Source organism: Marmota marmota, unplaced genomic scaffold (genome assembly GCF_001458135.2).
Source record: "Marmota marmota marmota unplaced genomic scaffold, marMar, whole genome shotgun sequence".
Taxonomy (NCBI): Eukaryota; Metazoa; Chordata; class Mammalia; order Rodentia; family Sciuridae; genus Marmota; species Marmota marmota.
In genome coordinates, this window is record NW_026000206.1 from 942,112 (window position 1) to 966,074 (window position 23,963).

General features: G+C 48.8%; 1 long non-coding RNA gene across 3 annotated transcripts in view; it reads right to left on the minus strand.

Moving 5' to 3' along the window:
• Positions 1–14,583: 14,583 nt before the first annotated feature.
• LOC125612709 overlaps positions 14,584–23,963 on the minus strand; it is a 47,092-nt gene continuing 37,712 nt past the window's right edge. For 2 of the 3 annotated variants that reach the window (XR_007343174.1, XR_007343175.1), the window contains 2 exons: positions 15,865–16,003; positions 14,584–15,657 (listed from right to left, as the gene is read on the minus strand). This is a non-coding gene — a long non-coding RNA (uncharacterized LOC125612709). Of the gene's footprint in view, positions 15,658–15,864; positions 16,004–18,423; positions 20,946–23,963 lie in introns of those variants that run through there. The other variant, XR_007343176.1, reaches the window with a different exon arrangement.

Genomic DNA, 23,963 nt, shown 5'->3' on the forward strand with positions numbered 1-23,963 from the left:
AGGATCTGCGGAAGCATCCTGGGGCAGGCTGCGATTTCCCAGCCTTGGCAGATAGCAAACCCCAAACAATCGCTTTTTCCAAATTCAGGAATAATCTAGAAAGACTTGCTACTGTCCAGGGTCCTGGAGGAGGTCCAGAAGCTGGAGTCCCAGGGAGTGGTGGAACGTGGGCAGCTTTGGGCCTAGTTGTCAAATTGCGGGAGACCCTGGGCGTGGGCTGGGTAGGCACAGGGACTTCTTGGGTCTTCTTCTCTCTGCAGCCATTGGCCTTCCTGTGGGTCCCCAGGGCATGTCCCATTAGGATGCTCTGGTCTCCCCTTCCCCTCCTCCCCGCTGTCCCGCCCCTCTAGGCCCCACTGTGCATTCTAGAGCAGATGGGCTGTTCCCAGTGGGTTCTGGGGTGCACGGGAGATCTCGGGAGATTCCAGGAGATCCATAAAGTGAGAGCTGTTTCCCTTTTCCCTTTCATTCCTTCACGAGTGAGTGGCAGAGTTTTCCAGAGGCTGTAAGCCATGTGGCTGATGTTTCCCCTCCGGCAGCCGATGGAGGGGCTCTGGGTGGTTCTTGTTTGCTAAACATTTCCTAGTTTTAATTTTGAATGTGAGAAATGTCAATAGATACAAACCATGCAAACCCAGCTTTTGGGGGAGGGTCTTAATTGTGGTTTAAAGAATGTAAAAAAAAAAAATCTTGAGATCAAAAGCTTAGCCTTTTCTAGATCTTTCTTTCTTCTCTTCAAGGAGAGGTGCCGTATTTACTCAAAGATTTATGTATGTCTTAACTGTTTAATGCAAGTAAAACTGTGTTACTGTTTTTATTAGTGCAGAATCGAAAGAGGTTTTCCTTGTGGCCTTAACACCTTCTTTCTCATAAATGCTCTAATTTTTATTGTGTGATTTTGATCACTGTTGTGTCTCCAGAGCACCTTTCATCTTGCAGAACTAAATCTCTGTGCCCCTTAAACCCTAACTCCCTGTTGCCCCCCACCTCCAGGCCCTGGCAACCTCCATTCTGTCCTCTGTCTAGGAACGTGACCTCAGCATGAGACTGAAATGCCTTAGATTCCTCCTCTCTAAAATCAGGACTTACTCCTTTCTGGGGGTTGTGAAGATTAAAAAAATAAATAAATAAATACGATGGAGGAGAAGGAAGGGATGTTGGTGGGTAGTATCTAGAAAGCCTGGGAGAGGAAGAGAATGGCACAGGAAGGGGCTGGGGACAGGAGCAGGTGGCAGAAACTCAGCTTGCCAAGTGTGAAGTCAAAGGTGAGAAGCACTGAGGCGCCACATTGTGAAGGGTCCTGTGGCTTTGTGGCTTCATTCAGAGGGCCATGAGGAGCCACGGAAAGCTTTAGACAGAGAGAAGACTGTCAGATTTGCATTTCAGGAAGGTCACCCCTTCAGTCCTTCACTGGAGTGGACAATGCCTTGGTGGGGGTCACAGTGAGGGACCAGGGAGGAAGCCACTGCCATGTCCTGGGTGATAGATGTTAGGATTCAGCAAAATGCTATGAAAGTCCCCTTGAAACCTCTTTTTTCTTTCCTCAAAGTTTCTCTTCCCTTCCTCTCCTTTCTCTTTTATTCTATGGTCTGTAAAACCTTCTAGATTATTCTGAGCAATCCTGCTTTCACTCTCGACTCTCACTCCCCTCCCAAGTGAGCTAAGGGCTTAGCTGGAAACCACCCCTGCTTCCTCAAGCATGCCCTTGGGGGTCTCCCTGCCTCCGACTGCAGTCGAAGAGCTTATCAAAGTATCCACCCAAGAAGTCGGCTGCCTGTGAGGGCAGCTCGGCCAGCAGACTCGGAGCTGAGGCAGCCATTCGTTGACGTGGGTGCTCCTGATTTCCTATTGTCCTGTCGCCCTCCCCCATTTGGAGGATCATCATCTTTCAATGCAGAGAACAAGAGTTACATTTTTGATGTTAGATTTTGAAAGCCAAGGGCAAAGTGAAACAAAAGATCTGAAAGACTTATCCCTGAGCCTGTCCCCTGCTCCTCAGAGAGGAGACCCCAGTGTGCCCAGCAAGGATTGGGTAGAGGCCAATAAGGGAAACATGGGCTTTAGCTGTAGGGCCCCCTGCCCTAGTCAAGTCCCTGTGTACATTTTGAGCAGGGAGAGGTGAGGCAGAGGGATGCATCAGAACCTTAAGTCAGGTTTGGGGAGCTGAGTGCATGTGCCTGGGAAGGGGGCCAGACCCCAGAGTTCCCTCTGTCCAGTATAAAGCCAGAGAAGTATCTGGACAGATGATGATAACCAAGGACTAGATGCATTCTGACCCCCAGGAGTGCTTATGGGACAGATGAAAAGTCTGTGTGATGTAGGAGGCTGCTTCTCAAAAGTAACAGGAAATACTCCTCTTGGCTTAAAAGATAAAGAGATTTTATTGGTTCAAGTAAATGGAAAGGTCCAGAATAGGTTGGTCTTCAGGTGCAGTTTGATGCAGATGCTCAGCAAGGCACCAGGATGTGGCTCTATTTCTCTCTCATTCTCTTGGCTTTGTGTTCCTTTCTATGAAGGTATTGTCTTTTGCTCATACTAACAAGATGCCACATGCTTCTTTGTCCTGGGGGTGACAGCAGAGAAAGAAAGAGATTGTATTTCTCTTCCCCTAATGATTGAACAAAAGCCCAAGATTTACCCTGTTGAACTAACATGCCTGTGGTTAAGATTTGCCGTAAACCAAAGGGAGGAATGGTGGGAAGTGAGGTCCCAGAGGTGGGAAGGGGTCTGCCGAGGTCAGAAAGCCATGGGAAGGGTTTGAATTCTACTCTAATGACTGGGGAAGACAGTGGGTTGGGGCTGGGTATGATAAAAGCTGATTTGCATTTTTAAAGAACACCCAGCTAAGGATGGAGAATGGATGAAGTGGATGAAGCTTTTGGGTGTGGGAAGGAGTGAGAACTTTTGGCTACTTACAGCCCTTGGGTCTGTCATGGTAAGGGAGAATCCCCTTGCATGAAAGAACTTTCTGCCCTGAGCTGGCAAACTCAGGGAGCAGAGGCTGGTCAGGACTGAATTTCATTGTGTAAGAAAAAGGAAGGATTGTATTGTAATTTTTAGCTGCTGTTCTTCTGAGACAGTGGACAGGGATTGAGGGGGAGAGAGATGAACCAAGTAGAAATCAGAAGGCTACAGCTGGTGCTTCCAGAACTTTGGGGGCAATTAGAGAAATAGGTTTATTGAACTTGGACTTTTAAGTTGTATGGATCCTGAGCTGTAAATCCTTCCATTTCCCTGAAGCTTCAGTAGTCTGCACATTTATGAATAACTGGGTGTGAGAGAAGTGTGTGTTTGTGTGTGTATGTGTGTGTGTATGTGCACACGCGCACACAGATGCATGTTATGGAAAAGGGCTCAGTCCCAAGACCAGGTTAGTGTCACCTGGACAGACTAGCATGCATGGGATTAGAAGGTGGATCCAAATGAGATGATTTCAGGCTCATCTAGAATGAGGAGTCACAGGTGACCCTAAAACTGCAAGCTCTTCCCTCTCCCAAGAGTAATTTCCAGAAACCTTGGTTGGGACATTGACTTAGGGAATCTGCAGAATGGGGATTGAAGGCTTCTAACTTAGAATTCAAGGGGAAGCCACCACCAACTGATATCTGAGCTGTAACTGCTTTAGAGTTTATAAAGTAATTTCACATGTTTTCCTAAAGATGAAGTGAAATTTAAAAAAGGCTTTCCCTGAGAGATTGATGGTCACCCTCTGGTTTGAGAGCTGAGGACTTATTCTGAAGGAGTGAGAATCACAAGATCTTTCTGGGCTGCTCTCTGGCAGTGCCTACTGCCATTTAAGCACCCGTCGCCCCTGGTGCAGTAATCTCACTTATAGGACTCTGAGCTAGGACATAAACCCCCATTAAGCAGGAGGAAATCCACAGTGAGTGCTCAGGGTCATTTATAGCAACAGCAAAAAGAAAAACAAAACAAACAAAAAAACAATAAACAAAAATAAAACTCAAAAAAGCCCCCTCCCCTCAACCTCAAACAAACAACAAACAAACCCCACCATTCAAACAAATCCAAAACCCAACCTGAAACAATCCAGATGTCCTTTAACAAAAGACGGAGCAGTTAAGTCATGGTACCTCCACCCAGTGGGAGGGGATGCAGCTGTAAAAAGGGGGCTGGAATATAGTAGAGCGCTTGGCTCGCATGCACAGGGCCCTGGGTTTGATCCCCAGCACCACACACATGAAAGAAAGAAGGAAGGAAGGAAGGAAGGAAGGAAGGAAGGAAGGAAGGAAGGAAGGAAAGAAGGAAGGGAGGGAGGGAGGGAGGGTGGGTCAGGCCAGCACTGTGACACATGGCTATAATCCCAGTGGCTCTGGGAGGCTGAGACAGGAGGGTCGTGAGGGGTTCGCAAGTTCAAAGCCAGCCTCAGCAAAATAGTGAGGCACAGGCTGGGGCTGTGGCTCGTTGGCAGAGCGCTTGCCTCGCATGTATGAGGCACTGGGTTTGATTCTCAGCACCACATAAAAATAAAAAAATATAGGCATGCTGTCCAACTACAAAACAACAAAAGTGAGGCCCTAAGCAACTCAGTGAGACTCTGTCTCTGTATAAAATACAAAATAGGGCTGGGGATGTGGCTCAGTGGTCGGGTGCTCCCGAGTTCAATCCCTGGTACCCCATCCCCCCCAAAAAAAGTTGGGTCAGATCCATGTCTCATGAGCCAGAACAATAGAAAGGATGTATTGTCACATTTTAGAAAAGCAAGTTTTGAGATAACATGAGGCCTACCTAGTTTTGTCAGGGGGGGAAAAGACAGTAAGTGAATGTGTATTTATAAGTATTAAAAAACAACAAAACACAACCATTAATGATGCACAACAAACTAGTAATTCTCAGAGGGGTGGGACTAAGAGACAGGGGAAAAACCATGAACTCACTCTATATACCAATATAAAACTTTATTTATTATGTGATTTGTTTCCATATTTATGAAAAAAATCCCGACTCACTCTGAGGAGGAGCTGCCATTGTATTGTGGGAGAAATGTTCTGGGCTCTGTGGATGGCTGGTACTTTTCTGTGTGTCACAGCAGGAAGTATCTTCTGTGCAAGAGGGTATTAGTGTATGTGTGGGGTGCATGGGAGGGAGGGCTTAGCTCAAGCCAGTAACTGGAAGTGATTTATCTCACCCATCCTTATCCATACGACCTTCTGAATAACAAATAAACAAAAGAAGAAAAAAAAAGGAAGAAAAGCCAATGTTGAGGGTGGGGTTTCTAAGATGGAGACTGGTTTTCCATAGCCTAAATTCTCCTCATCTCTTCTCAAGGGAGACCCACTTGGCAAAGGAGTGTTCAGCCATATTGGCCCCCATTGGACAATTTCCACTTCCTGTTTATCTTCCATTTTCCTTCTCGGTCTCCACTTCCTGCCTTTCTACTTCTTGCTTTTCTTCTTCCTCTTACAGGTATCTGAACCTTCTGATCAATACTGTGGGAGTACAGATCCTCCATCTTGGTCTCAGTCCTTGTAGAATTGGGCCCTTGAAGGAGGATTGTGCCCAGGTAAAGGCCTCTTTGATTCCACAGAGCGACACGGATTGGAGTTTAACCAGCTGGATTCCTTTCTGTCTTTAGTACTCACCCCCACTTTTTTTTTTTTTAAAGCACCAGGGGAAGAGAGGTTAGGAAGAAGAGAGGCTTTGAGAGGCTTCTCCACTAGGTAAACTAGGACTTGGACTGGAAGAAAAAGCTGGGTAGATGTGGGGGTAGCAATGGACAGCAGATGGCTGAAGGTCCCCAGGTTTCCCCAACCCTGAAGGTTTCACAGGAGGCCTGTCTCTTTAGACAGTGTCTGCCAGGAAGCTTCCTAAACTGAACCTACTGCCCAAGGGTCCCGGCCAGAGCCTTACAGACCCAGGCTTGGGGCCTTCCGCATACAAACATATTAAATGGACAATGCCTCTGCAGTGAGTGGCCACTTTCCACTGGGGAAAATTTGTTTTCCCCTTGAAAAGCTAATGAAAAGCAGTCACGGTGAGAAACTCAGCCAAAGAAAGAATTGAAGCTTGTTTTCTAAGAGGAGAACACTACCAATTTCTGGGTGGTTCTTTGTGGAATCCAGACCTAGGGAGAGAGGCAGCTGGGCCACTCAGAGTCCCTCAAACTCTGGTTGGAAGATGGGCTTCAGGGCCAGTCTGAAAAGGTACTGGGGTTGGCAAAGGCCAGGGGAGCCCAGGAAACATGTGCGTTCTTCTGGGTATGATGGGGAATGCCTGCTCGGAGAGGAATTCTGGAGCATCTGAATAGAGTAAGATAGTGCGAGAGCCTGAGCTCAATTTAATAAATTCATGCCTCCTTGCTCTGGGCGGGGGCCTGACTGGAACCATCAGAGTGCCCTGTCTCCAGGAGCCCTGGCTCACCCCGCCTATGTTCTTCTCCCACATCACCCAGAGAACGGACAACAGGGCTCACTTCTGGCCTGAGATCTTTTCGATCCTCTCTTCCTGCTTAACACCTTCACCATCTTCCTGTTGCCTCCAGAAATTCCACTTTCTAGGTTGCCGTTCAAAGCTCTTTGTAACTGCGCTCCTGTCTCTGTTCACCACTGCATCTCCTCTACCACCTCACAAGCCTCTTGGGTTGCAGAATTAACAAATGACTCACTACACCCAGGTGCCTTGCACACGATGTTCCTGCTCCAGGAATTTGCTTCTCTTCCACCTTGTGCTGGGGATCCCTGAATGCTCCATGAGGCTCAGGTCCTGTTCTTCCATTACTGCAACTTGCACTGCCCTGAACCATTAGAGCAGGAGGCTTTCAGAGTCAGGATGCCCATGGTTCAACTCCCAGCCCTTCCAGGAACAAGCTGCTGGGCCTCAGACAAGACTCTTGCACTCTTTGCACCTGTTTACTCATTTGTAAAATGGGCACGGTAACGGTGCCTGCCTTGCAAGACCTGTGAGCATCAAGGAGAGAACGCACATTCAGTGCTTGGAGGCCATCCAGCCTCCTAGAAGGCCTTTGCTAAAATTAGATGCATAATTGACAGCTGAGCAAAGGGACGCTTGGCCTTGGGGTGACCTACTGCCTCCCAGCTGCCCCTGATGCAACATCTTTCCTTGCTGGCCAGACATAACCTCCCAGTTCCTGGGAAGCTTGTCTGGCTGACGAAGCTGGAGCTCTAATATGCATTCAGCTAAAAAGCAAAGCAAATGAACAGCTGCAAGATCAGGGTGAAGAATACTATGAACAACATGCACATCTGGATTAAGCTTCTATGGACGCAGGTGCTTAGAGATGCACGAAAGCATCTCTGGGAGGTCAGCAGGTCAGCAGGGACAGTGGCTGCCTCTGAAGAAGCTGTCTGGGGTCTGGACACCAGGAGGGGTACAGCTGCTTTCCTCAGCGTGTCCTTTGTTGCTTGGATCACTGTCCACACTCCCCACAAAGTGATTGAGGCCCCACCTTCCCTGTAACTTCTCCCACAGCAAGGAGGACTGGGAGAGGTGGCTTGAGCTGGTGAGGCCTGGAGCACAGGGCCTCCTCAATGTCCCCTGGACCAGGGTGATGACACCTGTGCCTGGCCCCGTCCCTGGCTGTCCTGGCCTCTGCTTGGTGCTGTTGCAAGAGCTCCGTGGAATTTGGAGTCAGTGCACACAGTCGCCCAGCTCAGGGCACCAAGGGCCCTGAGACCTTAGAATTCACCCACTGGCAGCTTTCCTCTTTGCTGAGCACCTACTGAGTGCCAGGGTTGAGCAAAGTCGCCGTGGAGTTGTCGGTGGTGGGGATTAGGACAACAGAGAAGTGGACAGCCTGGCCATGTGATCAGTGTCCTGGTCAGGTGTGCTGCAGCGGCAATACAAGAGGGCCTCAAGGCTGCGGCCACAGTGGGGCAGGGCGAGCAGGTGATGTTCAGGCTGACAGCTGAGGTGAGAAGGGGCAGCAGGGAGAGGTGGGGCAGAGCGCTGGCTGAGGGACATGCATGGTGGCCCCATGGAGGATAGACCGGAAGGACCACAGGCAGCCAATGAGGCCAAAGAGTGATGAGTAGGGACAGCAGGGAGCCAGGTGAGCTGGGGGGAGGGAGGAGGGATGCCACACTCCTGCAGACCTGATGGGCTCAGCTGTTGGGTTGGGGCTGTGATGGTCCACCTCCCTAGGGGCTGCAGGTGCCTTTTCTTGGCTCCCCCTGACCCGGTTTCCATCCAGGTGGGTGTAACCGCCCCACTGTTCCTAGGAGGACGGGACTCTGTGGCTAGTTCCTGCCCACTGGCTTTGCTCGTCGTAAGAGGTATGTTCTGGATCCAACTTTCTGAGAATAGGGTGATGTGAAAAAGGGGGTGTAAGGGCCTTGCTTGGCATCTGGACGGCCATCATAAGTGACAGCCACCATTTTAAGAAAAAATTCACTTTCCCACCCAAGGCCGTCTCTGAGACAGGCTCCCCTCTCCCTCATACCAACTCCACCCTTCACTGCTGGCATTAGGATCTACCCAGCTCTAATCCCTGAGCCTGCCCCATAAAAGTACCGAACCCCAAGCCTGTTTTGCCTCTCTCTGTCTGTGGAAAGATGGCCTTTGTTTGTCAGCTCTGATAAATAAACTCTGGTTTGTACCTCTGCCTGGTCTCCGTCGTTCATTTCTCGATTGCCAGTCTCCCAGTTCCTCGCTTTCCTTTCAGGGGGCTCTGTAGCAGTTTGGTTAGCATTACGTTTGGCTGCATGGGACAGAAAACGCTAGCTCATGTAGCTTAAACAAGATTGATTTTTTTTTTCAGGTGAACAAGATCTGGAGGTAAATCTAGTCCAAGATCACCCATGAGAAACTAACTCATGATTCAAGATAGCTGCCCAAACACCTGCAATCACAACTACAGTTCAAACAGGAGGAGGAAGGTGTGGAAAAGAGGAGGGCATACCTCTTCTCAGAAAGGCCCCTTCCTGGAAGGCATATATGATTTACTTCTGTCTGTATTTCATTGTCCAGAAATTATGGCAGGGCTGCACCCTGCTGCAGGGAAAGCTGGGAAATGTAGTAGCCATATGCCATGCTAATAATACTGGGGTTTGTGTGTCTTAGGAAGGAGGGGAAAATGGAAAATGTAAGTCACAACGTTCTCTGCTGCATATGAGCAAATGAATTTGAGAACTGCTTGGCTAAATAAAGTTAAAGGGTTCCTTTACTAGGAAGCATCCTGTAGTCTTTAGGGCACCAACAGGCACTATTAACCTGCAAAAGGGGGTATAGTATGGAGCGTTTGCAAAATGCATTAAGTTACAGAATTGGTGTGTGTGTGTTTGTGTGTGTGTGTGCACATGTATGTGATGCGCTTTACAGAATTGTTCTGCAGATGACACTCAGGTAAACTCAGTCTTTGATGATCCAAAAATGACAGAACCAGGCAGCACTCTTCATTTTCCAGACCAAATGCAAAGCCGTCAGTAAACCTAGGGTAGCTGCCCTGGATCAGAAGGTCTTGGCGAGGTGCTGGCCGGTAGAGAGGGGTCATGCTGGCAGGTAGATATGGGTCGTGTTTTCCACTCTTAGGAAGTTCAAAGTCAGGTGAGACACAGTCTCAGCAAAAGAATCACAACAATACCCAGTGGAACGTGAACTTGGAGGTGTGACATTGGCCTGCAGAAGCTGGTGGTGATGGAGGTAAAGGGGGAAGAGGGCTGGCATGGAAAATGAGGGACCTTGCAGAGTGGGGGCAACAGCACGGACTAGGTGGATGGAAAAGGGTTCGTTAATGGGGACGAGGGGCAAATGCCTCCCAGACTGGAATTAGCCTATGAAGGCACAGAAGGGCCACTGCCTAGGAGTGGAGTCCAGGCCTCTCCTGCTCCCCCCTCCTGGTTCCCAGCTCCCAGCCCACTGCCCACCCTGGAGGAGAGTGCATCTTTGTTTAAAACAATCATCAATTTTGGGGACTTTGGTCCAAAAGCACACAGCTCTTGGCAGGTCACGCAGCTCTGTCACTTCCCTTCCCTCGATTTCATAAAGAACCAGAACCAGAGAGGACAGGGAGGCCATTCTCACCCCCACTCTTCAGAATCTGGATGGCTCCAGCGTCACCCCCTTCCAGGGACAGGCTACAAAGGGGGAAAATTTCAGCCGGTTGCTGGGGAGTGTGGGGTGAGGAGGCTGAGGCTGAAGCCCCTCTGAGGCCGGCCTGGGCTCTGCAGTCTCTTCCTAGCCCTGACGAAGGTGCCCCGGAGGCCGCTGCATTTGGCAGCAGGAAGGGCTCCCGTCTCGGTTTCCTGGGCTGCCAGACAAAATGCCACGAACCACGTGAACAGACAACTGAAATGCGTCCTCTCCCTGTTCTGGAGACCAGAAGAATGGAGTCAAGGTGTGGGCAGGGCCTGCTCTGAGGGACCTAGGGGAGGAGACCTCCTTCCCTTCCAGCCTCTGGCCATGGGGGACTGACTAACTATCCTTGGCTTATAGATGCGTGGCCCCAATCTCTGCCTCCGCCGTCTCACACCGTTCCTCGTGTGTGTGCATCTCTGTCTTAGAACAGCTTCCTCCTCTTTGGGTGTCTGCCCAAAGTTCCCTTGTCTAAAGACCTTGGAGGAGAGACCACTGAATCCAGTATGCCTCCCCCTTACGTGGTTACCTCTGCAAAGACCCCATTTCCACATTCAGAGTCTAGGACTTCAACCTCTGTTTTTATGGGGATACAATTCAGCCTACAACAGTGGTGACGTTTCCCCTCTTGGACTCACACTCCAGCCAGCCCAGAGCCATGGAAAGGACCCGGTGCCGACACTAGATCCTGCAGCTCTAACCACCAGCAAATCAACAAATCCCACTTATCTCTAATTTATTAGCTTTGCATTGATCTAACGCCCTTCAGTACAAAGCCCTATAAACACACACTGTTTTCCTACTGACTCCCGGCCAGGTATGTGGTGGGGAGCTGGGCCAGCTGGCAGGGAGCACCACCCTGGCCAGGGAGGCAGGCAGGGATGTAGCCAAGTTTTCCTCCTCTGCTCCTCTGCCTGGCCAGGGCACTCATCTGCAATCAGGCAGGGGACAAGCTGGTTTTGTAGGCAGCCTGGGTACCCCCTGCAGCCCACCTCCCCACCCTGGTCAGCTGCATCATGTTTAACAGCTTTGCAAGTGACAGCCATGGGAGGGGTAGGGGGTGCTCAGGTTCTGTTCATTTCAACTGGCAGCAAGTTTGCTTTCTGTGTGCCACACAAATTCCTGCTGTCTGTCGACGCTGTATCAGTTTGCTAGTGCTGCTGTAACACAGATTCACAAGTTATGTATTTCAAGAACAGAAATGTATTGCCTCTGTTCTGGAGGCTGAAGCCTGAAATCAAGGTCAGCAGGGTTGCTTCCTTCTGAGGAGACAAGATCTCCTCCTGCTGCCCATGAGGGAGAATCTGTTTCATGCCTATCTCCCAGGTTCTGGCAGGATTAGGCATCTCTTGGCTTGTGGACGCTTCACCTGATCTCTGCCTTGTCTTCACGTGGCATTCTCCCTGTGTGCATGCAGCTTACCCCCAGCACAGGGTAAGCAAAGTGATCCAACCCTGGAGGAGAGTGCATCTTTGTTTAAAACAATCATCAATTTTTGGAACCATTTGAGACTCTCCCTGTCTGTTTTGGGTGTCAAGGGAAGTGGCCAGGCAGAGCCATCTGGGGCTCTAAAAATGCATATAAATGCTGGCCACATTGAAGGGCCCCTTTGGAACCTGGATTTAGGAAATAAAGTTGTCTTCAAATTTAAACTCTAAGACAAACAAAGCTAAGGTCAGAGAGCGACCAAGACTTTGTTTCACTAGATTGACAGACAGTATTAACAACACCCCCAAAAATGTGGTTGTCAGATATAAGTGTGTGTGGGTGTGTGTGTGTGTGTGTGTGTGTGTGTGTGTGTGTGTGAGAGAGAGAGAGAGATAGAGAGAGAGAGAGAGTAGAAGCATGTCTGTGGATGTGGGAGTTTGTGTGATTTGGACAATCATGTGTGCAATCGTGTGTGTAGCGAGGGGACAGCCAGGGAGGCCCAGGACAGAGTGGCTACCCTTCCCTGGGGACAACTGTCCCTGATTAACTGGTACTTTGTTCACTCTTGGAGTGGACAGTTAGGGCAGGAGTTGGATACCAAGTTCTCTGAACAGCCACGTGGTCACCAGGCCAAGTCTTCTTCATTAGTTTGGAGGCCAGTGTCCCTGAGCATGGCTGGCATCCTCTGATTCCAACTGTGTTCCAGGGAGCAGCAAAATCAACCTGAGCGAGGGGCTTGTTCAAAATGCAGAAAACAGGGCCAGATCCATGGAATCCCAGCCCACCTTCCAAGCAGACCCGGGGTAGCCATGTACATAGTAAGCTGTGAGGCTGCCGCTCTGGAGGAGGCGCCACGGGGACCTAGAGTTTGGTCATTGCTAAAAGAAACTCCAGCATTTGGGAACTGCTCCTTCTTCCCCCTCCAGAAGGTGCGTCCACGTAACGGATCCACCCGGACATGGCTGCCCTGGGTAGGCGCGGGCCTTGGCTTCTTTGCTTCTTGTCTCCCCTCTCCCCTCCCCTCTTTTCAAACTCTTTCACCTGTCAACAACCAAACTGTTACGCTGGTCAACAGCCTGGTTTTCCTCATGATGATAATGAAACACTTCTCTGCTCTCTGCTGACTGACTGGTCTCTGCTGATTTTAAATTCCACGGGAATCATCGTCAAGGCAAGTTATACTGCAGACAGTTTTACTGCCCCTCTGTGGGGACCAGCCCAGGCCCTGGCATGCACCTTGTGATGCCTGAGGAGCTTACGGCCTCCTCAGCCTTCCTCCGCACCTCGCCTTCCGCCCAGCTGTGCAGAGATGGCACCGGGGCACTCCCTGCCTTGGCTCTTCCCCCTCTTACCTGCTTTAGAAAAACTACAAGCAACGTCAGAGGCAATACACTAAAACCTGATGACAGCCAGAGAACTCCTAAATCTTCCCAATTGCCACCTGCTCTTCCTCTAACTTGACGCCCTGGCATGCCCGCCCCGCCCTCCCCCATCTGGTCCCAACATCCTAATCTGCCGCCTGCTCCTCCAGCCGCTTCGGGGAAATGCTGGAGCTCCAGGTGCCAGCCTGTTCCCAGCACACCGTCCCAGAGTGGGATGCAGTAAGGAGCGGGGACCCCGTGGGGTGTCAGGAGACAGTGTGGCCTAGAACGCGCCCAGATCCAGCTCACTGGGAAGGCCCCTTTGGCTTCCCACATGGAAAACCAGCCAAGAAATGAAGGAATCCAGTGAATCTTTCACAGGTCAAAAAAAGAACTCCTGGTGGGTGGGAAGGGAGCAAGGAGAAGCTACCTTCTTCCTGCACAGCCCCATGCTAGGTGTGGGAGCTCAAAAGGAAGGTTAGAATTTTCCTCCAACAACTAGAGATTAAGCCTCTGCCCGGGGTTCAAGTTGAACATAGAGTCTAGTTTTCTGGTGTCAACTTTACCAGAGAAAGGGGGTGGAGAAAGCCCTTGGCTTGGCATTGACATGACCTGCAGCTGACTCCTGGCCCCAGCACTGGTAAAGGGCTTTGGGAGACCTGTGCTCCCCGAGGGCCCCCTTACCCTTCAGAGGTGCAGAGGCCAGCCCTTGGCCGCCAGTGCTCCTTTGATTTTAGAGAAGGTAGGGAGAAGTAAGGCCATTTAGTCTTCATTTCTTAATGAAGAATGTTGTTGTTTTAAACCTTCCTGTCCCTTTTACCAGCTGACCCTGTCATTACAGCGAGATCACTCTTTCTATGTCATCTCCCCATCGAGGTCCATTAGTTAGGACCTAAACAAGAGGGCACTTTTACATCAGAGGCTTTAAGGACCATGTACAAGGGTGTGGGTGAGGTACTGGGAAACTAAAGGGCATGCTACAGGGTCCTGGGGTCAGTAACTTACCGTGAGGCTCTCTCCACCCTGGACCTGAGGGCTGCTAACAGGAGGCACACTTTCTGGATCAGGTAGAAGATGATCAAGGAGAGCAGGGGCCCAGAGGAACAGGAACCTTCAGCCCAGGGGTGCAGCTGGCCTGAGATGACCCTGCGAGGAGGGAGACAGGGAGAGTGATCCTAGCCTCACCTTCCCCCTTCCCTGCTGTCTTATGCCAAAGTCCCCAGTGACTGGACTCACCCGAGAGGCAGGGGGGAAGGAATCTGGGGTGTGGCATGCCCAGGGCAGAGGGCAGGATGGAGAAGGTCAAGAATGGATCAGGAGGGACCAAGAGGAGCCACCTGGGCCCCAGGCTGCCCTTCCATCCATCCATCCTGGCCCCATCAGATTCAATCGGTGCAGCCATGTAGACAGCTGGTCATTTTACTCTTGCACTGTCCACTTGTCATCAACATCACTGTACACTGCCAGAGACCCCATTGGCCAAGGCAGCTCATAAGCTTCTCAGGGACAGAGATCACATCTACCTGGGATTCTTTCTTGGCCTTGGGTGCCTCCTTTGGACAAGAGAGGCAAGTGTACGTGTACACACATGCACGTGTGCACATGGGAGCATCAGTAAGGATAGGTGATATTGCAGTGACTACATTAGATCTCAGTAGCTTTGTACAATAAATGTTTTTTCCTGTTCACATTACCCATCTGTCTTAGTCCGTCTTCTGTTGCTATAACAGAATACATGAGACTGGTAAATTATAAAAGAAAGAATTTTATTTTTCTCCATGGTTTTGGAAGCTGGGAGTCCAAGAACATGGTAGCAGCATTGGCTTGGCTTCATGTACCACGTTCGTGTGCTGAGTTATAACATGGTGGGAGGCCAGAAGGAACCAGGTGGTAAAAGAGGATGAGAGAAAAGCCAAGGAAACCAGTCACTTATCACTTTCCTCCTGAGAACTCCCTCCTCCTGAGAATTAATCCTCTCCTTTGAGAAATGAGTGACTCGCTCTTCACGACCTGATGGCCCTTTAAACACCCCACCTCCCAACGCTACCCCCAGTGACCTCCAAATTCCACAAGAGCTTGGGAGGAGGCAAGCCACATTCAGTCCACAGCGCCAACCATTGTGGGTCTGCAGGTCATAATACTCTGGGACCCGTGATGGCTTCATCGAGATACTTGCATCCACAAGAAGATGAAGAAGACAGAGCAGATTGCATGCTGGCCTGAAGTTTCTGTCAGGTGGGTCACTTCACACATTTCATTGTCCAAAGCTTCACGGCCATACCATTTTTGGGCAGGAAGGCAAAATCCTTGCATACTCAAAAAACAGAGAAGATTATCTTGTGAGTAGTTCCCACAGTGGGTGAGGATAGTCTCCACAGGGAGCTATGAAGGAGTGGGTAATGTTTTTGAATTTAATTTAACAGCAATTATTAATAAAAATTAAACTTAAAACTAACCTAAGTCTTTTTGACATACTCAATTTTAATTGTTCTCAACAATAGCAACAAAAGGTTAAGTGTTCAAGAATTACAGAAATCAGAAGATTTTTTAAATGCACAGACTGGTTTACATTACAATGCTCTATTTTGGGCTGGTTTTCATATAGCCTGTTTTGTTTGATAGGAATTGAATTGTCCCTGGAGAATGAATTCTTCACCCCTCCCCCCAATCAGGTTATCATTTTCCAGATCCTCACGTCCTTGGCTGTTCTTTAAATCTTGGATAGATTGACATAGATCTGCTCATCAATCTTGATCCCTTTGGCTCAGATTCAAGGACACTCCCTTCTCTGCCACTTGTGGAGCACACCCAGAAATGATACCTGCAATGTCCCCAGGTACTGGGTTACAAACTTGCCCAAGTCTGGGTCCCCCCAAGAAATCCTGGACCTCGAAGGAAATCACCTTACCTCAAAAGGGGGGAAAAGTAAAAAGATGTGAAGACCTAGGCAATTGCTCCATTGAATGAAAATTTAAAAAGCAAACAGACAGACAAATAACGCCCCCAAAACATCAAAACCAGTTCTTACCATTATTGTCAAAAGTAGAAAAGCATCTTCACCCATCTTCAGAGATTGTCCACATCTAGGAACTGTTTGGGTGGTGACCCTGGCCAGCTGGGGGTAATCATCCAATTGGCTCATCCAATCAGTTTCCCAAAGGGTTTACCTAATGAACACAGGAAGAGATTGCGGCTGAAGGTGAAAAAGATGGTCATATTAAAAATAACAAAAAATGAACAAACAATAACAAAAACAACACAACAACAACAACAACAAAACAGTATCTCTTCTCTGTTCTTTCCTACTTTTGGGTTATTTTTTAAGCCCTGAAGGTAAATGCCAACACTACTTCCTCAAAGTGTCAAAGTAATTTTGGTGGGTGGATTTAGAAAGAGAGAAGTTTCATCTAATTCACGGGATCTCAAGGGGCTCTCCACAGTAGAAGAGAAAGGCTGAAATGGACCCTGGGGTTCAGGGTGCACAGGACCTCAACGATAAGGCGTTTGTTGCAACCATTACAGACGCGGATGCCAGTGGAGTGACTAGCTGCATCCTCCTCTGACCCAAGGCCTGGGGCAATTTAGCTCTGGGACCTCCTGGAGGGTCCTTTTGTGACCCTGCTTCTCATCCTCAGTTTTTTCACTAGTTCAAATTCTGATATAACCTGTCAGGGAGGGCGTGGGAACCATCAGAAGAAAGAGCGATCCTCATTTTTATAATTCCTTTACCTGATGGTAAAAGTAGTGTATGCTCATTGCAGAGAATTTTAAAACCATAAAATCTAAGAGGAGAAAATAAGAAGAAACGGTGTTTCTCCACCTAGTGATGATCACCATTGATTTTTCTCATATCTCCCGCCCCCTTTTTGATTTTTAAATTAAATATTTTAATCATTCACCCATCTTTACTTATTGATCATCTACTTTTGCCCTGTTCTCAGTTTGAGTGATATAAATAGTATATTTATATCAAAGTATCTGCTTATTATATTATTATATTATGTCCATATCTGCTTATTATTATATTGTGTCCATTTCTTAATGGACAGTCCTGTTCTCACGGGGATACAACCTCAAAGATTTTGAGGTGATTATTGAAATTCAGTGGACAGAAAGACAACAAGAAAATCTCCAAACCCTCGGAAGTTCAACAGCATATCACTGAATACTTCATAGGTCAGAGAATCTCAAAGAAAATAAGAAATACTTGGCACTCTGAGGTGCAACTAAAAATGCTAACCTTAGAGCACAGGAAATCAACCAATAGTCAAAGTTCTCACTTCAGGAAATGAGAAAAAAGGCACAAAATTACAGTCAAGACAAGTAGAAAAGAGAAATCAAAATAGGAGCAGAATCAATGAAATCAAAAGTGGAAAAATAATAGAAAAAAAAACAATGGAACAGAAAGAGCTGATAAATCTCTAGGAAGATGGACAAAAGTTAAAAATGAGTATCAGCAATTACCAGTATCAGCTATTACACAAAGGATATAACCACAGATCCCGCTGTCATTAAAAATATAATAAGCAGATACTTTGAGTAACTTTATGCTCATAAATTCAACACACCTTAAAACAAATGGGCCAATTCCTCAAACACTGCAAATTACCCAAATCCAACCAGGATGAAACAGACTACCTGAATAGCCCTATAACCATTACAGAGGCAGAGTTCGTAATTTAATAAGCTTCCAAGGTAGCTTTACTGGAGGACTCTTGCAGATGTTTAAATAATTAATACTCATTTTACACCCCTTTTTCCAGAAAATAGAAGAGGAAGGGACATTTCCCAACTCATTTTTGAAACTAGTGTCACCCTGATTCCAAAATAGTTAAGGATGGTACAAGAGAACCACTGCCCACCATCTCTCATGAACTTAGGTGCAAAAGTCCTCAACAAAATAGGAGCAATTTGAATCCAGCAAAGTGTACTGAGAAAATGAAATGGCAGGCCGAAGAAGTCAGTGCAAGTTATCATTTTCCACATTTGTCTCTGTTTATTTCTTAAAGAGAAATGGAATGTCGTGGATACAGTCAATGTCTACTTCCGCGGTGGATGTTAGCATGAAGTGGTTAGAGTGTATCTTTCTGTTCCAAGTTTTTAATAGTATTGCTACTCAGATATATGTTAGGTGTAATTTGTACATCATTATGTGTGTCTTTTAAAGGAACATAAGTGGCATTCTATATCTATATCTATATCTATATCTATGTCTATATCTTAACAACTTCTCTTTTATTCTTTTAATGTGGGTGTAGACCTACACCATAGTTTTAACAATCAGGAGCATATGGAATATGTGCTTTTAGAAGACTGAACACCTGCTTTTGAAATTCAACATTGATTGCCAGTCAACCTTACATCCAACTGGAATATAACTTATTATGCTTTCAGCACACATGGGCATATGGCACATAGTAGGAGCTCAGTAAATATCAAAGACATGAATAATGGATTGATTTCTTAATTCCCCACAACTACTCAGGAGTTGGGTAGTGACCTTCCCATTGAGGTGGAACCCGGGAGATGGGGTGGAAGTGGCAGGGCAGGGAGTCGGAGCCATACCACTGGCCTCCCAAACTCTCACCTCTCTGCACTGCAGCCAGTATTAGTCAGATGTCCAGTGAGCCAGCAGATGGTCACCTCATTGCAGGCAGGGCCTTAAAGGTCTCCCCAGCCCTGCTGCCTCCATGGGAGCCCAGGTAGAGGCCTGGCTCCCGTCCTCAGAAGGGTGGATGGTGGAAGTGCAAGGAGCATGAGGAGAGGCTGAGGAAGAGGGAGCACAGGCTGCTGGAGGCGGAGGATGGGCTGGGGCTCCTGGGCCTGGGCAGAGGTGTGGGGACAGGAGAGGTGGGGCTCTGGGGGGAGGCCGGCAGGTCCTGGGAAGCGGGTGCTCATGCAGATGCTCTGGGTGCAGGTTGCTGTGTGGGGCCGACGCTAGGCACAGAATGACGCCTCAGATCCTCGGTGAGCGTTTGCTCAGCATCACACCCGTCGTTGGTGTGAAGTGCACCTGGTTCACACCCATACTGGCACATCACCTGGCACAGGAGGTTTGACTTAGTTTCCCCCCCATTTTATTTACATATTCACAGAATAAAGAGACTTGCTGGAGGGGCCAGTGCTCTTGATGTCCAAGTTTTCTGGATGCCTTGGCGTTGGGGACTCTCTCTTCCTTCTCTGAAACAAAAGCCAATGCTACGGACTGCACAGTTGGTCCTTCCCCCCTAGATGTGCGCGCTGAGGAAATGCACAGAGAGAGGGCAGTGGTCTGCAGGCCAGGAAGAGCCCTCCCCGAAGCCCAGCTGGCCAGCACCTCCCTGATCTTGATCTTCACGTCCAGGCTCTAGAACTGTGAAGAAATGAATCCTGTGTTTCTGTCACCCAGCCTGTGGTAGACGAGCAGACGAGTGCAGCCAGGTTCTTACCCGTGGCCTGCGAGACCACACTCTTCTCTCCAGTCACCTCCTTCAAGTCATTGCTCAAAGATGGATAGCTACTTAAATTTGTAACTCACCTTTCCCACGGCCCCAGCACTTCCAATCCCTTTGCATATCCTACTTTTTAATTTTTTCCATGCACTTATCACTGTGCAAGAATATCACCCAGAAGAACAGGGATATGCATCTGTTTTGCTTCGTGATAAGTCCCCAGCACCCAGCACTATGACGGTATTCCTTTTCCGTCAGTATTTCCGTGGCTGAGTCAATGAGCCTCTTCATCCCTGGAGAATTAGCCGGCCAGCTGGGAGACCATGCCATGCCAGCACTGCCCAGCAGAGGGCAGCCGACGCACACCAGACTGGAGCTCAAGGTTTTCCCAAAGAAGCGTAAGAAAACCACCTGGGAGAGGGAATCCTGTTGGACTTTTTTTCTAACCCAGACTCCTCTGTGTGCCCAAGAGGCTGAATGTAAGAGGTGAGCTGGTGATCCAATAAAGCCATTAGCTAGCACAGGAGGCTGTTTACCCAAAATTCTGGGGTAAAAATTGTAAACTGCTGTTGAAAAAAACCAGCTCATTCTTCTCATGGTGGAGAAAGGACTGTGGTCATGGATCTGTGTCACTCCTCCAAATGATGGGAAAAGGATACTTACCCACTACTACCAAGGAAGAGAAGTCAGCCCCTAACCCACCACTGGGGTGTGAAGCTTCTAGTCTTACCCCCAGAACACCAGAGACGCTTGTCATGGGAACTTCAAGTCTCTCTCTGGGTGCCTGCAGAGGTGGCCTCTTCCCAGGTTCTTCTGTTACCCATTCAATCAGGAACTGAGTAGCAGTTGACCATAGGCCCTTCAAAAGCCAAGTTCAAGGTGAGACTACCTTAGATCCAAGTCAGCATTCGAGTGTCGAGTTAGGGTGAGGTTCCAAGGCAGGTACTGCTCAAGAATCTGAATCTAGGGGGCTGGGGATCTAGCTCAGTTGGTAGAGTGCTTGCCTCACACTCACAAGGCCCTGGGTTGGATCCTCAGCAACACACACACACACACACAATCTGAGTCTACAAGACAATCCAGCCAGTTGCTAGTAGGAAGGGAACTGGCTCCAGTTCATACAGAGAACCCCAAAGCCTAAGCACAAAGAAGCATCCTGAGCCTTCCCATCCCCGACTAGCGCTGTGAGGTAAACCGCAGGTGTTTATTTTGCCTTCCATATTTGCATCAGTCTTTGCTGGCACTAGATTCTTCTGCAGGATTTGTGAAAACAACAATTTGTCTCTTACTTTAGGAGTTTTGTCAACCAGTAGACTGTCCAGCTGGAAAAATCACTGGCCTCTCATATGGTGAATTTGCTTCTGTGGCTCTTAGCTGGTGTCCTGGTCAAGCCCATCAACCTGCAAGCTGGTTCATTCATTGGGAAGAAGGAAATAATGCTAGTCACCTAAGGATGCCTTGGATTCTAGGCCAGGGATTCCAGCACAATTGGGAGCTGCAAATGCAGGCCACCTATGTAATCTTAAATTTTCTAGTGGCCACATCAAAAAGAAGCAAAAAGAGCAGGTGAATCAATGTACCTGGCACCACCCACCGGCTTTAGTTTTTACAATTGTTTTATTTAATTCAATATCTTCAAAATATCAGCAGGTCAATAGGCAGTTGTTAGTGAGATCCTTTATGTTTTGATTTCACATCAAGCCTTCTCGATCTGGTGTGTATTTTGCATCAACAGCACATCTGATTCGCATCAGCCACGTTTCAAATGCTCCATAGGCACGCATGGCTAGTGGCTACTGTATTGGACAGTCCTGTCCCAGGTCCTTCTCTGACCTCTGCAGGTACCTTTGGAAACCTTCCCTGCCCAAATTCCTCTCTCCCAGTGTCACCGACGGGACTTGTGTCTTCCCTGCGAAAGTTCATCTGGTCCTCTGTCTCCCTGCAGCAGGAGTTTTTGTAACAAGCAGGACAGATTGTGATACAGGGAGGTGGGAAGGCCGAGGAGGGTGAGGTGTTAGGGACAATTGGAAGAGTCAGTCCTTCCCAAGGAGGGGGCTGGCCCCTGGGGTCCTGGAGCCAGGGCTCTGGGCACCATGAGTGCTGGGAGCCATTAGCCAAGTAGGTGTGACAGTTTCCTTGCCAGCGTACCCCATGTTGCTTAGTGGAAGGACTCGTGGAAATAGGACATTTTGCAGTGACATTGCATGTAGGTGACCTTGCTCAAGGACCAGGGCGGATCCGGGTTTAGGGTGTTCCCGGTTTAGGATAATCCGGGTTTAGGGCGTTCCTGGTTTAGGACATTCCAGGTTTAAGGTTATTCCTGCTGGGAATAGGGCGTATCCTGCTGCCTGAGTTCCCCTTGAGTTCTCACGGGATTCAGACAGTATTTTTTGGGAGACAGAAGCCCAGTGGGGGTGGATTTGGGCAGAGAACGTGGATTTCCCCAGAACGTGATTGTAGACGGCCGGTGTGAGTTCGGGAATAAAGAGTTGCTGTTTGAATCTACAAGCTGTGTGGTGGCTCGTGATTTTGTGCCCAGCCAGACTGCGGCACATGAGTCCTGGGCACTAAACCAGCTTAGAAGCTCCCCTCAGTCCACCCTACTCAACTCTGTGGCCTGAACAGAAACATCCTCATTACAAAAGCGCCCCACCTCTGTGGCCATTCTGACATTTGGTAATTATTGTGTGGAAGGCCTGCGATTGTGCATGGGCTGCGCTCAGAGAAACGTAAAAAGGCCCAAGCCAGGCTTCAGCCTCCAGGGGTTGGGGTGGGTGATGGGAGGCAGTGTTGCCCGGGTTCTCCTGATGGCAGTGGTTCCTGGGCCTCCAAGAGGGTCAAGGTCAGCTCCAGTCCTCTGGAGCTACAGAGGACTGACAAGGACAAGAAGGGCCCCTGTAAGCCTAGACTGGGACCAAGTGGGAAGCGCAGATGGGCCTGCTGACACACAGGGCTTTCCAGCACACCTGGGGATGACAGACACCCATCACTCTCCCTTCACCCCCAGCTTCCAGATGGTACCTCCTTTTTTCTGGAAGGCAGTGGCTGGGGCCCAAAGTCTGCATTCAGACTGCCTGGGTTCAAATCCTGACTCTTCCACTCATTGTGTGAATCCAGCAATTACCTCTCTTAGCCTTGGTCCTCATCTGGGACTCCTTGCTGGGGTTTCTGAGCATTAAATGGGGCAATGATGTGAGGCTTAGCATCATGCCAGGCTACTATTATTATATTTTACTGGGGAGTGAGCTGGTTCCCCAGCCCTTCAGCTTGTCCAGGATAGAGGCATCCTATTATTTTTTCAATTAACACATTTTATGAGTTAAAAGCACAACATTAATGTAAATCTATGCTGATAGAGAACAATCTGAAATGCATCATTAAGTTAAAAAAGGGAGTGCAGGCTCGTATGTAATATGGACCAACATGGTGCCATAGTGTGGCTTGTATTTGGAAAGGCAGAAAAGGCACTGGTAAGGGGTGACTGGGGGTGGGGATCTAGGGACAGGGTGCCAGAGAGGTTGACTTCCCATTATCCAGTTCCTCATATTCCCGATTTACTATGGATGTGTATTTCTGCCTTTTGAGGTTGTGTTACTCCTTTAGTTAAAAGTAAACATTAACCCCCTCACACCTATCACAAATGGTTGCTGTGGAAAATGTCTGAATTCTGAAGGCAGCTCATGAAAACATAGTGCATTCCCCTGTGGAGTGTTTGAGGATCCAGGTCCCTAATGGGAGAGAAGGCTTGTTTGATCCTAAGTTCATTTTCTATGTTTCACCCTTTGCGCATCTGTCAGGATATAAATCAGGCAAAAAGAAAATATCAAAGGGTCCATTCATATGTGTACATGTAACATACATGGGGCCACTCACACATGTGTGTCCAACGTGCATGGGATCACCCACACATGTACATGTAACAGGCATGCACTCAACAAAGGAAGCATGTCACATGCTCACAGGCATGTGCAATGTCAGCTACACACATGCCCCTCAAACAAACCACTCCACACCTACATATCAGCAGCAGAAGGTCTACCTCCACTTTACCCACCCACGTCCCAGTTCCCCAAAGCACTTTGCACCTACAACTACACACACTCCAATAACCAAGCCTGTCTTCACACGCCCATCAACCAAAGCGCTTCACACACCCCCAGTAATCAAAGCACTCCATCCATGCACCAATACAGGGACACACACACACACCAATAAACAAAGCACGTCATCACTATACACACCCCAAAGAGCTTTACTCCCCCAACCAAGTGCTTCATACCTAGCCCCCAGCAACCAAGATATTTCCTGCCGCCCCCCCCCCCAGCTGCGTGCCCAGCTCCCCACGCAGCCCCCAGCCCCCAGCGCNAGGAGTGAGTGAGAAAGAGAATGAAGTGCGGGGGTGGGGTGGGGGCAGGGCCTGTGCGTGGGGGCAGGGACAATGGGGCAGACAGGGAGCCCAGCCAGGAAGGGCTTCCGGCAGGTGGAGGGACACAGGCCACTCTCACCAGGACCTCCAGCCTCTCTGAGGCCACGGCTCCTGCCCCTTGGATTCCAGAGCTTAGGGAACTCCCACGAGGCCTCCGTGTGTCTGGGTCAGGCCTCAGGGCCACCTTGGGCACAAGTAAGGCTGGAAGATGGTAGGTCTTCTTGAGTGGGGTCTGCCCACGCCAGAACACCACCCCTCGGTTGCTTCTCT